The sequence below is a fragment of the Anser anser genome (genome assembly GCF_964211835.1).
Source record: "Anser anser genome assembly, chromosome: 1".
Lineage (NCBI taxonomy): Eukaryota > Metazoa > Chordata > Aves > Anseriformes > Anatidae > Anser > Anser anser.
In genome coordinates this window covers 84,428,384-84,445,383 of record NC_139720.1, presented here as the reverse complement: position 1 = coordinate 84,445,383, position 17,000 = coordinate 84,428,384, and the positions used below count along the sequence as shown (strand labels likewise).

Below are 17,000 nucleotides of genomic sequence, written 5' to 3'. Positions count from 1 at the left end.
TGCTGTGGAGATGCCCTAATTTTATAAAATGATGGCTTATGCCTTAAAACATCTAATTCTTCTAGTATAAAAATGCAATAACTGTCTTACAAAGGAAAAAGTAAAATTATTTTTCTAAGGTTTTAGGGAGAGAACCATTGGAACCTGAATTTGAATTCATGAGCATTGAACCAGAAGCTATTCTGGCTCTACTTAGCTCTAAAAATAAGGTTTACCTTGCTGAAAGTCAGTGTCCCCTTCCTCCATTGATACAAACTATAATATTGCAATGATTGAATGCAACTAAGAATGACTATAAGAAACATAGAACTCCACGAAACCTGGTCAAAGCCTCTCTGCTTATATTTTGATGCAGATCATTAGTGTCTGCGGTATGGACACGTAAGTCTGCTTTTTGAAGAGCAAGCGTCCAGGGTTTAAATAAATGTGTATTTAAATGTTTTCTTAAGTATATGAAAATGAATGAAATAATAATAAGATGTACCTTTATAAAAGGGCTTTACATAAAGCTAGTCTGGAGGCTATCACAAAATAAAAATTGAGAAGATGTAAAAATGGTGGCAAAGGTGGGAAAAAAATAAAAATGTTAATTTAGAAGAAAGTATGAGGGCAGAGAGATCTTTGAGGGAATCATCTTGTAGGAATAAACTTCATAGAAGAACCTCATCTGAAGCAGGTGATGGGGCAGCTGGCAGAGAGGAGTTGTCCTAGTGTTTAACTACAAGGTCAGATAAACCCGAGGGAAGGAGGGGATGGGTTGCTTAAAGGGTTTAGAAGACAACTATCTGCAAGATTGGCCAGTGGGCAAAGACCTCAGTGAGATAACAACGATACAGCTGGAGATAATCTATGATATTATGTGATGCTAATTATCATATGGAGAATATTTTCATCTGATTAATTCAGTGAACTAAGAAGCATGGAGTAGAGTAACTTCAATTTAGCTTTATTTATATGGAAGATTGGTAGAGGAAGAGATGAAGTCAAGAACAAAAAAATAAAATAAAATAAGGATTTAAGTGACAACCTGACTAGTACTTATGCAGTTGCCAAATTTCATTCAAGGAACTGTTGGGGAAAATCATGTTTCTAGAAGGATCTAGATCAACCAAGAAAGACAATATGTGGGGGAGCTGAAATGGTAAAAACTTCACTTAAATAGATATCCAATGAAGGGTACCGTACTTGTCTACTTAGTGTGAATGAGCCAATACTAAACATACCCGATTATCAAAGCATTTGAATGTTCAAAGTTCTCAGTAAGCATGTGGATGTTTCACAGGCCTATGAAGCATAACAGTTATCTAGCATACCTTTTAATACAGTGAATAAAACATACAGAAGGGGGAATTATGACTTTAGCAACATTTAAATCCATATCCTAAAATCTCCATGTAAAATTGGGCATGAAAACCAGGTTTAAACACTCTGAAAGTGAAAACCTATGTTCACAGTCAGGTACAACAGTTTTCCTGAAGCCCTGAGTCATATGTGAAGTTCTGCATTTTACACAGCATGGTAGCTTTTGCCTATGACAATCCTTGGCTTCCATTCATAGGAAGGAGATACCTGTTATTGGAAAGCAAAAATCCCATAGACAGCCCAGCTGAGATGTTGATTTTCCTTTTGAGAGCCCTAGGCTTGTCATTGACATTAGGGGAGTGCTGGAGTGCAACAGCAAACTTTCAGGCAGGTTGCTGAAATGATCTGCTTTGCTAACCAAAATACAGAGACATAACAGTATTTTTTTTTGTTACCACTTCTCATACGGGTTATTACAAAGCAAGAAAAAAGTGACAGAATACAATGAACACTGTTGCTTAAAAAAAGAAGCATGAAATAGATGTGCGTAAGGAATACAGAACCAGCTGTCATGTTGCAGCTCTTCTAGCTGAGACCTTGAACAGGAAACAGGAATATGAAGCACATTAAATGCACACAAATACACCAAGTGCGGTCTTCTAGTTCCAGTGCACTGCAGATGTTGACAGACAGCATAGGATACCAAAGCTCATGCTCAAGAAGTGGCTTTCTCCTTGATGGATATAACTTGATTTTTGACAGAGCTGGGAATGTTCTGCCTTTTCTTACACACTTATAAGCCCTGTATGCCTTGTCAAGCCAATAAAGCCTCATTGAACTGAAACTGCTTTCTAATTGTGGTGTGTGGCAATACCTGTGGAAACTCATTGCCTTCAGCAGAATTGCAGAAGTGGAACTGATTGGGAGTTAGTGAGGGACCTGGTAAACAATGCTCAAGGAGGGATAGGATTCAGCACCCTCACTCCCCTCTCAGTCATTTGCACAGAGCTAATAAGAACAAAAATCCAGTAAAGCGCTGTGTGTGATATGAATGGCTATGCAATTCTGCTGAATGTAAAGATGCTGTTGCAGAAAGACAGCTTTCAGCATAGAAGTACATACTTGTACCATCAAGGTAACCTCAGCACTTCTCTAAGTATGGTAGTGGTCCTCCCCCCTTTAAAAAAAAAAAAAAAAAAAACTTTTATATAGCAGATAATTCTGTCATGACACTGCTCTGAAAACACAACAAGTGAGGTTTCAATCCATGCAAGATAGGATTCATTGCATCTTCCCTCTGTTGCATTTTTATTTGACTTTTTATTCCTTGTTTTTCTTTTAACATGATTATATTGCTAGTCCCTGATGAATGCATTACTTTTTTCTACTAAAGGTGCAGCATGTTTGATGGCAGGTTTTGTGTAAAGAATAACATGTTGGGGTATCTTAGAGAGTGATAGATAACAGCATATCAACAGATTTATCAAGTTTATCTGAATGCATATTTAAAAATGCCAAATGTGCTTTCAACTTGATTTTGGCAAGTCTTTTGAATCTCATTAAAATGCAACCTTGAGGGAATTTAGAGATCTGAAACAGACGTAATTAGCTATTTCTTTAAAGGAAATTTGCCCTTGCTGACAAAATATGAGCCAAGATCATTACTATTCTTACAGTGGTTAGTGTACGGAAACTGTTACAACTGTTAAGATTTTTTTTTACCTTCCTGCAGGTACACTTGAAAACAATCAAAGAAAATGATGAGGATTTGCTTCTGATGTAATGACGTATCCCCCTGACATCGCAGTGAAGAATGAATGTTTCTCCCTACAAAAATCACAGGTATGTGGACTCTGGAATTTCCGTCCCGACGAATTGTTTGTCCCACACATAATTAAAATCACAGTACAGGAGGTGGAAATAGCAGGTGTCAGTGTGTATGTGACACAGGGATGGGAAATGGTAGTGTTTGCAGGCTTTTCCCTTACTAGTGTTTTGCTGGTGCAAAATTAATATAAGCAGTTCTTTCTACTTGATATTCACATCAAGTTTGCATACTCATCAGGGGGAGCTGGGGATTTTGCCTTCAGCTATAGACAGCAAACTCCCTTTTTCTTGAGATTCACCTCTAAATAGATTCTGAACTGGGACTGGGGAGTAGTGCAAGACATTCTGGGTACTTGACTCTAAACAGTTATTGCTGAGCTGAAATACGCCAGCTGCACAAAGCTGCTTCCAGGACTTTGTGGACCTCCCCCAGCCTGCCATTTCTGATAGCTCAGGCTGCAACTTCCCGTAGAAGCTGCAAATTCTCAGCCCAGCAGGATTAAATAGGGTGTCACACAATAGGTGTCAACTGAAGTGTGCTGGATCCATGCTGTTATAGCAGAGGAGTCGTGTTTGGCACAGTCTGATCAGTTTGTACATCTAATGTTTTCCTTGCATCTGTTAAAGGAAAGAAAATCTGGAAGGCTTTTTGGGGGGCTTTTTCTACTGCTTAGGCATTCTTATGCATTTTTTCCCTCATTTGCTTCAGTGGATGCATTGTTGATGTTTCACCCCTTAAAAGATGATGTTTGATCAAACTCTGTTGTTGTTTTGATATTTTTTTTTTAGAAACCTTTTTGAAGTAAGGTTGAAGAAGTTGACCAAAATTGCATAAAGCAGCTTCTGATTAAGTGACAAAATAAAGCCAGTTTTGGACCAACTAAAAATAAGCATGCATAGGTTTTTGCTATGCCAGATTTCAAGTGGTGTAACTGGTGTTTGCTCTTCTCTTCCTATAGCTCAGTTGACTGTCCAATATTTCAGTGATGTGTATTGTGTGCCTCTGTGGATAAGCTGAAGCTGTGTTGTCAGTATGTAAATAATATTACTCCTCTCTTTTTGACCAATGGCTAGTATAACCTCTAATTGATAGTAAAAGGTTGCGAGTTTGCCACTGGATTTTGAAAAATATCCTGCTAAAATGAAGCAAGCGTTTAAAATTTTAGTAAAGACATGGCTAAAATAGACTTAACACCCCACTTATTCAATATTGTTTTAATATTCATTTTGAATGCACATCGGTGTATGTATGTGACTCTTCTGCAGTTCTCATCTTAAACATACCTATTTTGTCATTTTTCCTCTCATAACACTGATTATTTGTACATCCCCAGAGTTGGAGAAATGAGTAAAATGACGAGAGGTGTGACTGGTCAGAGTGGTTCAAGCAGATTTTGCAAGTGTAAGAGGATATCCTCCACTAAAAATACCTCCACAAATCTTTTAAAGCTCTATTAGCATTAGAAGAATCTTATTCACTTTGTTCGGACTTCATGTTTTTCCCCCCTCCCTGTGCTCTGTCTGCAGTTATCTCCTGAAGACTGTTATTTTACTGAAAGCCTTGCTCTGAGTGATGTTACCATAAAAGCCTTTTATCTTCCATTGGTGTTGGTTTTGTAACTTCATAGATCTAGGATGACTGTGGTCTTCAGCGGGGCTCTCTCTCTCTCTAATATGAATCCTTACTCTCTGGTTAGAGGAATGCTGATATTGACATAGTTAACACTACTTAATTCAAAAGAATTTCAGTCACCTGCCTGTCACAATTTTTTTCCTGTCAGTCATTTCCTAAAACAACAGTGCCTTCTTTCATAATATTTTCATTTATGCTAGGTATATATCATGCAGTCTGATATTTTGCTTTGATTGATTCGTCCTTAAATATCAAAAGGTAACACCTTGAAAAAATCACATTTTCTAAAGAGGTTCATAGTGCTTTTCTTCAATGTGTACTAGAGACCTGCAAAAGAAGCCTTGGGCTAGTTGTAAGGGTTTGGTGCATGCATATGCATGCCTGTGCCCTTACATGCACATACCTGTGCAGTCTGTGCACAGCTGTGTGTGGCAATACCTGCTCGAGTCCAGGAAGTATGGTAACTGTGTTAGCATGGCATTACACCTAGCCCCATAAGCTTTATCTCTGCACAGAGCTTCCTGCTTCCAGACCCACAAGTGTCTCAGCCCCGGGCAGTTTCAGCATCACGCTGTGCTGCACAGCCACTCAAACACCCAGTTTGTGTGCTATGGTACGGCTGTGCCTGGGGCTCTGAGGATCCCATGTACGAACTGCCAGGCTGCTGCTGGACATGTGCTGTGCTGGAAGTCATGATCCTGAGGGGATGCAGGTGGCCACTGTGCCAGTAGCCAAAGAAACCTAGGACAGAAAACGCTGGAGTGTGTAATCTCACTGCAGGCAAACACAGAACAGTATAAGCAAAATGCGAGTTGTTTTTTTTAGGTTGTATTAATAGGGAGGAAAGCAGTGTGACCTGCTATTCTAAGCCTGTTTGTCTCCAAATTATAATCATTCCTGCACAAAGTCATGAGGACAAGTTGCATTAATAGAAATAAGAGCAATCAGAAAACTTGCTTGAGTTTACAGAAGTCAGACATACCATAATCATCCCCTCTTGGTATGCAGAAGCCCTCTGCTTGAATGCAAAGCCCTTTGAAGTCATTGCTGTCCATCTCATTAAAAAGTGCTGTTTCCATCACTTTTTCTATTGGAAACTCTCAGGATTTAAGTAATTTGAAGACATTTTTTTCTAAAATGTCTGTAAAAAGTATGCAACATGTATTTCTTTACCTATTTTGAATTTGGGGAGGTATGTTGGGAGACTTATAAAAATGTTCTCAAGGGTGAGCTTAGTATTTAAACTAGTAGTGGATGCAAATGTAGCTGGCTTATTTCAGCTGTGTTATAAAAGAAGGGAGGAGGACTGATGCTCTGTCTCCTTTGTGGTGTTAGGCAAGGCACAAATGGGTGATACATAAAGTAATTTAGGCTGGAAGGACCTTTGGATGTTATCTGGACCGATCCCACAGCCAAAGTAGAACTGGCCTAGATGATTGACCGTGACATTATATGTCCACTATAAACTCTCAAATTTGATTTAACCTTTGGGCGGCTGGAGCAGTACTCAAAATGAATTTATCATATTGCGATTTGCAGATCTTTGATTGCACTTCAGTAAATGGTGGCTTGGGGATTGTGTGCTCTGTATTTGTTTGTCTGATGGGGATCTTCCCTATTGGGCACGCTGCAGTCTTGGTAGTTACCTCTCAGAAAAGGGGACAGGGAACAAAAATATTGAGATGATGACTGTGCTGCTGAATAGTATTGCTGCTTTGCACCAGCATGCAGACAGATGGCAGGATTATCCTGAGGTACCTATACTTTTTTTTAACCTTCCTTAAATTACTTGTAAGGAACTCTAATCTGACATTCCTCCCCACTTCCATCTATGCATACTGACTACAGAAAGCTAACACTGGCACCCACCTTCTCATTTCCTAGAATGGGAGAAATGGTTTTCTATAGCAGATAGCAGCCCTTTCTTTCTGATCGCCACTGACCATGTTGCGGCTATGCTATGGCCAAGCTGTAACTTTATGTCCACGTGTTTGATAGGGATGATGTGGTGATTAGTAGCAGTATTAAAGTCCTCTCAAACCTTGACCCATAGTGAAGCTTTTAAACACGTGTCTCATTGCTTACACACACCCCATCTCCCCCCTGTTCTCATAGCTGCAATGTGGCATTGTAAGGATTGGATGTTAATTTGTGATATTAGTATGGAATATCTCAAATACAGAAGCGTTAGTTATACAAAACCTGACTTGCTCTGACTTCTTACTCTCTATTAAGTCTCAGTTCTGCAGTGTAGTGTGAGGTTCAATTTACTGAAGCAACCCTTTAAACCATCTAATGGTGTTGTACATTTAACTTGATATGTTATTTGTCTTGTTCTTAATGAATCTTTGACCAGTTTATGCCTAGTTTGCAATTTTGTCTGTGCTTTACTGTCAATGGGGGAAAAAATAGTAAGGTCTCAATTTAAAAAGGTCAAAATAGTAAACAAATTTAAAAGGGTCAATGTACTTCAGAGTGCAAAACAATGTCAGATTGCGGAAGGATTGCTTTGATCCTAATTCTCTGCATCACATAAAGGTGTCGGTCCTTCTTAGATTTCCCTGATGCTAACAAAGCAAGACAAGAGCTGACTTGTGAAACCAGGCTTTGCTGTTACAGACTCCTTCCTCTTCCAGCAGAGTATTTCAATGTGTCGCAGTATATAAATAGCCCTTAGAGAGCAATAGCACGCAGTTGCACTACTTGCTATATGCACAGCAGAGCCAATTAGAATTGATGAGTCTATTTGGTGGACTTGATTTGCCAAGGTGTGTTTTTTTTTCCTCCCCCACCTGCATCCTGCAGTACAAAAGTACTCTCCACATGAGTGGTGTATCTTCTAATATCAGAAAACTATTGGGTGTACTATGCAGTAAAATATTTGCTATTAGATGCAGTTTTGGGGTTCAGTTGAACAGGTTTATTGAAGGCAACGGCAAACTAGGCTTTTTAAAGAATTTGGACTTGGAGGGCAGGCGTGTGTAATTTTTTGTTGTTGATGGTTGATTTTTTGTGTTTTCTTCTCTTTAAGGAAACTGTACAGAATTGGAAACTCTTTTAAAATTAAAAACAGTTAGCTAGCTCTGCAATCACAAGCATTGTTCAAATGTTTTTGGCCAACAAACAAATCCCATGCTGATTTCAAGTCAGGGTCAATTAAAACAAGTAAATGTTTTTTTTCTTTCTAGGGAAGTGTTTGCATCAGAAATGAAACAAATTATTTTCTGCTCCAAAACATAAACAAACACAGACTGACAATTTTCATTTGGGAGCAAGTAACTTATGGAATGACATGGAAATGCATGGTTTATAGGTAATTCTTATACTACTACTGCTCTACAACTACTTCTAGCAGTCCCATTAGCTTAATTACTCTTGATTTCATAGAATCTGCTCATGTGTAGAAGTCCCCATTAGGGCACAGCAAGGCTGTAGCAATGAACTCGAACATGGATTAAGAGCCATAAAATAAAAGATCATGGTTGACTTTTTTATATATTTTTGCAATGGGTACCTTATCATTGGTGTAGATTAGGCTGTAATCTTTGCAAAGTGTTTTCCTAACTATGCTTTTTGCTGTCTAACAGTTGTTTAGGCTGGGACATACTGCTTTCGTGGCACAACGGGCCTCGAGGTAAAGAACGCTCACCAACAGCAATGTTCCTACTATCCTCAGTAAAGACAGGAGTAACTGATCTGCCAGCAAACTGGTGACAGCAATGGCAATGGGAGGGTGTTTGAGGAGTTTCTGAGGCAGTAATACAAGTGCAAATAGTTCTTTTACTGAGTAACTCTGCGGCTTGGTAGCTGGCAGGGCAAAGCAGTGGGTGGCCAGGGACCTGTGCTGCTGCTCTAACAGCAGGTGGGGTCTCCCCTACAGCATGAGTGGTGGAAACTTTACAAAACAAACAAAAACCTGCTTTTCTTTCCACAGATAAGTTTTGTTTTCTGTTTTTTTTTGTTGTTTTTTTTTGGTAATTCTGCACAGCTTTTTTCCCCCTTTTGTTTCTCCTTTTTGTGTTAATTCATATATTACTATATACCTAAGGTATACAACTAATATGCAAACTTGGGGGTGGCTGCTCAGTGTCTGATGGGATGGGTCTGTATGTCCTAATTCCTAGAAAGAAGGACTGTGAATGGAGGGAAAAAGTCCGGCTAATACATCCAATAAAATAAAGTAGAAGAATAAGTAGCTAACGACCTTGCCAGAATAAATAGCACACAGCTTTATCAATAATTACCAATACAGCAAATGTAGCAGTGGTAAGAGAGTGATATATGAAAATAAATAGTTGTTGTGGATGTTAGTCATGAATATGTATTCCTGTTACATGTTTTTGTCACTTTGTTCTATAGATGTTTCTGTAATTATCAATTTTGAGGGATAGTATTTACAGATTTTATCTCCAGAGCATCAGTACATAAGATCCCATGATTGTGTGTTTTGTAACATGATGATGCTTTAGAGGCTGTGAAGTGAAAGCTGCTAGTAATCCTATCAACAGGTTTTCCTTCATGTTGTTTTCCTGAGTTATTGCATCCATCTCCTGTGGTCCCGACTATCCCTTGCAACTCTGCGAAGTTTTGCCCCTTATCATGACCTAATCTAAGGAACATGAGCTCACATGAAGCTTACAGCCCCGGAAGTAAGCGGCTTTGCTTTGGGTCAGTTCTCATTTGAAAACAAAAATCTGTGTAACGTTAAGAGGAGAGGAGCTGCTCGTGTCTCTAGAACACACGCTGCAACCGTGGTCCAGAAATGTTTGTAAGGCTACCAACAAGCCTTTAGAAACATCATGTATACCGGGTTGTTTGAGAAGCAAAGCTTATGCGGCAACTCTGCTTACAAAATTGACCCTTTATTTCTGAGACTAAAGTCAAGATCATGAGTGCATGATGCAAGATGTCACACATGCACAACAACACAGACCACTTCTTCAGTTTACATGGGGCAAAGAGCATTAGATACTCACTGATCTGTACATTTACAGTGGTTACTCATTGGTTGATGTGGACCAGTCACCTGCCCAAGAATAACTAAAAGGCTAGCTTATCTACCTGTATCCACACCCTTCCATAAACCTACCAAGCAGCAGGGCAAGCTAGGCTCTGTCTTCTGTGCAGCTGCAGTGAAATATTGGTGTTCAAGTAAGCTAGCTCATATAATCCTTAGGTAGCCCTTGGTACATTACAGTGCCTTCTCTGGTGACAGGATGATAGATTCAGCTGATTGTTCATCTGCTCTTACTACAAACTTCTAAAGTGTTGAAAAAACTGGTAATCTGCTGTGGAAAGTGAAAAAGAAGGACAAAATTGGTCTGATAAGAATGGATGTTTACTGATTTCACACAGATACCCCCCCCCCCCCCCCCATGTCTTCTACTAGTTTGCGCTTCTGTGATAATGGGATCAGTATATGTCCTACAAAACATACAACTGGCTTTAGAAAAGTACTATATGCAACTATAAAATAAAATCACATCATAAAACTGAGGATGTCAATTTGAGGGGAAAAAAATTAAACCCAAATGTTAGATTTGTCCTTAATTTGTAGGGAGAGAAAATCCATATATAAAAGATTTGAGAGACAAGAGTCATAAAGACAGAAACATTACTGTGCTTTGAAGAGCCCCAGAGCACAGCTCTTTGTAATGATCCATCTCATATGCCAATTGAACAGAGACCAAATCAGCCAAAGGCGAGGAGAACTTTTGAGGGAGGATAAGGCACTTCAGGTTTGCATGGCACCCACAGTATAACAAAGTGGAATGCCACAAATGTTTTAAGTGTGCTTTGTTGTTGCTATTTTTCTCTGAAAAGAGAAAAGGTCATTTAAGGTCTCGATACATAAAGATGTTGAAACCATCTGTGAACAGGGGTCTTATTTTGAGGATAGCCTTTGAAACACTAAAGGCGGTCAAGATGATACCTGATCAGTGCCCTTAGAGCAAAAGACAATATTAAAGGAATTCATTACATTAGGGTAATACTGGGGGAGAAAAGATTGTGGCATCAGTTTAATTATGAGTTACCTTACTAGGAAAATAATACTTCACCTTAATAAGAGAATGTAAGGTGAGAAAAGGTTCTAAAATGCATAAACTTCTTATTTGTTTAAAATAGAATAGATTATTTTTCTTTAGGTGCGCTGGGTCAGCCAGCAGAACTATTGTTGCCTCATTGTTACTTGTTTTGCAGGGCTCCTACTCCGAATCATTGCGCTATTTTTATATTCTTTTAATGCCAGAGCTCCTCTAGGCAAGGCTTTTAAGTCTTTTGTGCTACTGGAACCATTAAGAAAAAAGGAGGTTTCAGATTGGAAGTGGTCAGCAGAAATGTGCAGATCTCCCGTTCTTTCACCATTGCTCTCCTAACACTGAGGAAAAAGTTTCTGCTCTTGCTCTTTCCACTTCTTATGTTTTGATCCTGCATCCTGTTTCCTTCCAGCTCCTTTCCAGCTGCCATGGCTCCCTCACCATCATATATCTTAGCCTTCTCCTGCTGCATTTGGTGCCTTCCATGTTTTTCTGTTGTCCCTGCAGAATAATTCTTTATTGTCCAACTCGGCTTTCTTTAACACTTCTCTTGTCAGCAAATGCTGATATGCAACTGAAAAAAAGGGGGGGGGAAACAGTTGCCTATAATAAATGTGTGTAACTAATCAATTTAAATGCATAATGTGTAATTCTAACTAGTTATTATAATTGGATAAACACAATGAGCCCTCTCTTCCAGCCCACCTTTTCTGTTGCCACTCAGCATTTTGCTGACTCTGAAATTGTTGGTATTTTTCAGAGAGCAAAAGAAAGAAGTTGTGCTGGATGTTCCCATGCTTTATATCTTACAATTTCTTATAACAAGGCTAGGTATATGCTATTCTGTCCTGAAAATGGTTGGCAGCTTTTTTTGCACAAGATTATCTAGCTGGAGAAGGTAACTAAGAACAATAGCATGTCCTTGAAACTCCAGACACAGCTATGGCAGCGTATGTATGTATGTAAGTACACAAAATGTGTGCATCATAGAATAATGGTCAAATTGTGAATATTGTTGTATGTGTATAGGTGATGTAGTAGAGTAACATGAGTGTGAAAACTCTAATGCCATTTTGTAGTAGATCTTTTTAACAGTACAGGACAAGAACTCAATCAAACTGAGCACTTCTCTTTCAAGTTCACAGATAAGTTTGGTAATCAACTGACTGCCTAATCATAACTGAGGTACACAAAAAAAACCCTTCAATACTATACTTTTACCATTCTAATTTAAATGTCTTTCTAATGTAATTTCAGGGCATAAATCCATGGTGTGCATTTTCTGAGACCTATCTAGATCCTTTAGCAGCTGTAGGTCTCTTCAAGAGAATTTAAATGGGGGTATTGGTAATGGAAACAACTTCTGGGTGCTGTTATGCCAAAAGACCAAGGTAGCAGTGGCATTGACTTTGAATCTTTCATTTTTTTCAAGCATAAGACATAAACTGGATGAGGTCAATATGCTATCTCTAGATGCACAGATGCAAAGTGTTGCAATGTAGGAGTTCAACGACTGGCTTTGCCTTTCCTTACTGAGGCTGAGTTTACAGTAGATAATTGTTATTGTGATGGTTATTAATTATTATTATTGTGATTAACTCTGTTTTTATTTAAAAAAAAAAAAAAGTATTTATGACACTAAAAGTACCAAATATATATAGTTCAGGATAAGGTTTTTTGTTATTTTAAAAAAGCCTTTAAAGAAACTTCTACTCAATTGCCAATTGTTGTTGTTTCTGAAAATGTTATTTTTCAGATATTTCAGCAAGTAGAGGACTATATTAGTGCCAAAGGAGCAGTTGGAACCAATTGTTTTTGGGCACTGTTTTTTTTTTTTTTTAAAAAAAAAAAAAGGTACCTGATCTGGTCCCCATGAGTGTTTAAGTGATGCAAGAGAGGAATGATAAAGAGGCAGGCAATACATGAGCTTCAAGTTCTGGCTGTATTTTAGAGTTAGCTCTTTTTGTGCTTTTTCTGTGGATTCATGTCAGGTGCATTTAATTGAAGGAAGTAAGATGGAAGGAGTGCGTGCTGGAAGAGAGAAAGCTCAAGTGAAAGACTAGGAATGTAAATCTGACTGTAGTAAAGACTGGCATAATCTTTGTGTTATACTAATATGTGAAACAAACTGTGAGGCAACACTTTGGGAAAACACCATTGTTTCAAAGAGTAGCAAAGGTATTGTTTCAGTCTAAGATCTACATGATTTATGACTTGGTCCAAGGAGGAAATGCCACATCAGGAATTCCTTGTTTCTCCATTTAAAACAAAAATGGGGAAAAAAAAAAAGCTTTGCTTTTTTAATCTTGTCCCTTGATGTTCAATTTGTGTTTGCAAGCCCCCAAAACCACGATTTGTCTCTGATATTTTTACTTAAAACTTGCAGTCTCAGCCCAGTTTAGTAGTTAGTCTTCTCTCTAATTCCCTGATGGCTGCAAACATTGCTTCTTGCTGAGTCTTGCTCTGCAATATCTGTTGAAACTGGTATAGGTTTCAGTTCAGTAAATGTACTATTGGAGTGCAAAGGGGTTGAAGATCCATAGGCACAAAAATGAACTCCTTCAGAGAGCAGAACTCTTTAATGCACTCTTCTGATGACGGCTTGAGTCCCTCTCAAGTTGAATTTGGAACATGAAAACCAGAACCTCAAACTACATGTTGCAGATTATTCTCAAAGGCATATTTTGCTTAGCAGGAGGTAGGGACGTTTTTCCCTTCCTGTTTCTCTGCCTTCTCTTTTTAAGGCAGAATACTTGCATTTGAAAGTCATGATTTCTGTAGTTCAATGGTCTACTATATCAAACAGTCTTTTGTCTAGATTTAAGATGACGATAGGCAGATCTCCCCCTTAGATGCCCCGTGTGCGTGTCACAAGTGCTGTGGTACTGCACTTCAGCAGTTATTCTGGTGGATTTCCAATTGTCACTGCTAGGTTTTGGGTGCCTATATAGCTGGGGAAGAGGATGTGTGAATTAAGTACCAATGGTATGCAGTCTAACTACAGCCACAAGTCACAAAGCTTTGTGATGGGCACGAAGGGCAGGAACATGTTTGCAAACTAATGTTGAAAAAGCACATAAGTACCTCAAGTTACACTAGTTCTTGCTTCCTCTGTATTTTCAAGATGATACTGATTCCTTTTAATGGACAGGAATAACACAGGTCATGACTAATTAACTGAAGACCAAGCTAAAATTCAGTATGCCAATACATTTTTAACTTCATATCTGAAACTTCCCCTACAAAATGTGGACAAATGTTCTTTCTGTATGTACAAAATACTTAGTTACAAAACAGGTAATTATTTGTATATTTTTGTGTGCACATTTAGTTTGTGTATGCTAAGTTTTAAAGGGATGCTTTGTGAGACCAACTTAAGTTCTGAATTTAAAAAATATGCCCTGGAGTTTATTGTAAGTCTCCAAATAACGTTTTAAAAACGTCCATAATGAGCAGCTTATTTAAGAAATCCAAAATTATGGCTTAAAAACATGAAATGATTTGGATGTCCACCTGGAATCCAAGTGTTTGTGCATTATGCATGAGAAGACAGCAAAGTACAAAACTAAAAATTTGATAGACTGGTGGAATATTTTGCCAACAGGAAAGATGGATTATTGCTGCTCAGAGCATTGCTCTTGCTCAAGTGCGTACAGTTATTTTGGGAGGGTTTGCGTTCATTTTACCTCTGTGGAAGTACAGCGTTCATTACTTTCTTTTAAGCATATTAGCAATGTGGGTATTGGACACATGTTTATGTCTGAACCTGACCCAAGTCGATGAATTGACTGAATAAATGAAGTGATGTTTGGAAGCTACAGGCAAACATTTGTGTGAGAGTAAAGGTTGTATCAGCTCAGTAGTCACGTAGGTGGGGAATTAAGTCCATTCTCTGGAGCTACGGAGTTGTTGTTTTGCCTTTGTTATGTGCTTGAAACCTTTCTAACTACAAAGATTCTTTGACTGGGTCAGAGGTTTCCACAAGCTACGCCCATTCCTGCCTTCCGGGTGGGTAGGAGAATGTCCCAAAATGTGTTGGTGAATTAGCTTGCTTTCTTTAAACCTTTCCCAATATGAAGTGACAATTGGGATATGCTGAAGACTGCTAATCTTCTAACATCATATAAAGCATGAAAATAATTAATAGGTGATTGCTGCTACTAATATGGACATGCCAATGTGAAGAAACTGGCTCCTCTGTCACTCCATATGCTTGTAGAAATGTGGTTTAGTGGACAAAAACACATGCTCTATCCTTCTGGAGGAATTCATCTCTGTCCTGAAGATGCCTTTCAGCACTCCAACTTGTGAAAGGTAACTTCTGGCTGTACCTTTTTCTGTTCTTCTGCTTCCATTAGTATTTGAGGAAACAGTCTGAATATATGGTGCATGCTGGGAAGTCAAAGCTGAGGGTGTGGAGCAGCAACATCTGGTATACTCAGATGACTGCATTTCACTCCTGCCATGAGATATTTAATTACAGAATAACACTTCTTATGCCTGCAGTTTGAGGCATAACATGAATACACATTTATTAGTTCATTTAAAAACAATATTTTTCTGGAACGTACTTTTGACTTATATGATCCTTATTGACACGTGTGTTTTTGTGTAACACATGTGTAGATATCTTTACAGACAAGAATATGATGGTAAAATAAAAATAACTGGGGTGTGAATCACATAAATTTGCTCTTTCCTTCTCTTTGAAGTCTTATGCAAACCAATTCATCAAGTCTTTTATTCCATCTGTGAGATGGTGTTCATACTCATTTTTGAGCAATTTTAGTGTCTGCTTAAGTGTCACTATGTGGAAGAAGTGTTATTAATTAGATCAGTGCAAGTTCTTGAGCATAATGAGATCCATATAGGCATAAATGGCTTATCAGGTATTTTTGGCTACATGGAAAACAGAAGAGCTTATGGCTTCTTTGAATTTTGGCAATTACTTCACAGTCTCAGTAACACTGCAGAAAGCTCAGGCTTTCCAAGCAGTAATCCAAATGGGAATGTGAACAAAGCGGTGACCACTGAACATATTCTCCTTCATCCTGAAATTTAATGTATGAGGCAAAGGACTCTGTCCTGGGAATCATACTGTTGGGGAAGGGAAAATTGTGGTTATTAGCAAGTGTTGCTATAGGCATTTGTTTTAAATATATATATATAAAATCTAAGACAAAGGATATGCAGAAGAGTTTGTTTGGAATCATGTATGTTAAATCTACTGATTATATATTATATATAATAATGTTGTTATCATAATTAAAAACAGAAACCGCTTTTTTTCTGAGAGCAGTCTTACTGGATGAGTGTTGAGTGACCGATAGCAGAGCTCTAGCATTAATAACAATGTACTTTGGGATACTTAGGTTTTAAATGGTTGGCTTATAATGCAGTTTCCAGCTTTAAAATGGATTTCAAATCTGTAATGCTCTTCTCTTCAAATCTGTCCACCCTTGCTGGCATTGTCTGATCACACTGCTTACTCAAGTTCAGGTGTTTCTTGGAAGTAGCTTTAAGTGCCAATAATGAAGCACCTTAGAGGTTCCATGTCTCAGCACAGATGTACACGTTTTTTTCAAGCCTGAAATCTCATATGCTCATTTTTTTTTTAAATCCAGGAAAAGTTTTCTTTGTCTAATATTAGCTCCTTTTCCCTTGCCTTTTGTAAAAATCTTTGGGTTGTTTCTTGAAGAAATGGATGCTGTTTTCTATGCATTATGGTACCTCAGGAAAGATCTGTGAATCTCAGAAGCTTTTATTCTCATTATGCTATAGAGGAAGGGACTGGGAAATAATAAATCCCTTACTGAAGTGGCATGGAAGATTTTCATCTCATCTTGAGATGTGCTGGAGTGCCTTGCAATTGGCAAGCAGCCGTACTGTCAGATCCTTGTGGTGCAATTTGGTCCTGAATGCTGAAGGGGAGCTAGTGAGTGCTAAGGGTATCTGTCCTGAAAGCTGAGGGGTTGGGCACATCAGACAGCAGGGACGGTGCTAAATCCAAATAGCAAGAAAGTTTTCTGAGCTTTTTATATCCTTGGAAATTTGATTTATTTTTTCCCCCCATACATTTATTTCAAGTGAAAATTACGATTCAGAAATATTAGTGCTCTGCTGCATGAAAAGGATTCTTTTTTTCTTTCACCACATTTGCTAACAAGAGTGCCATCTATGCTGCTTGTTATTTTGAGATG

General features: G+C 38.4%; 1 protein-coding gene across 7 annotated transcripts in view; it reads left to right on the top strand.

Moving 5' to 3' along the window:
• The window catches only part of LOC310882904 (uncharacterized protein), a 76,669-nt gene that overhangs the window by 41,086 nt on the left and 18,583 nt on the right, over positions 1 to 17,000 (top strand). For 5 of the 7 annotated variants that reach the window (XR_014573219.1, XR_014573220.1, XR_014573221.1 and 2 more), the window contains exon 2: positions 3,035 to 3,144. The gene's annotated coding sequence lies outside the window, so the exon portion shown is untranslated. Of the gene's footprint in view, positions 1 to 3,034; positions 3,145 to 4,088; positions 4,114 to 7,950; positions 8,076 to 8,349; positions 8,368 to 17,000 lie in introns of those variants that run through there. The other 2 variants (XR_014573224.1, XR_014573225.1) reach the window with 2 other exon arrangements.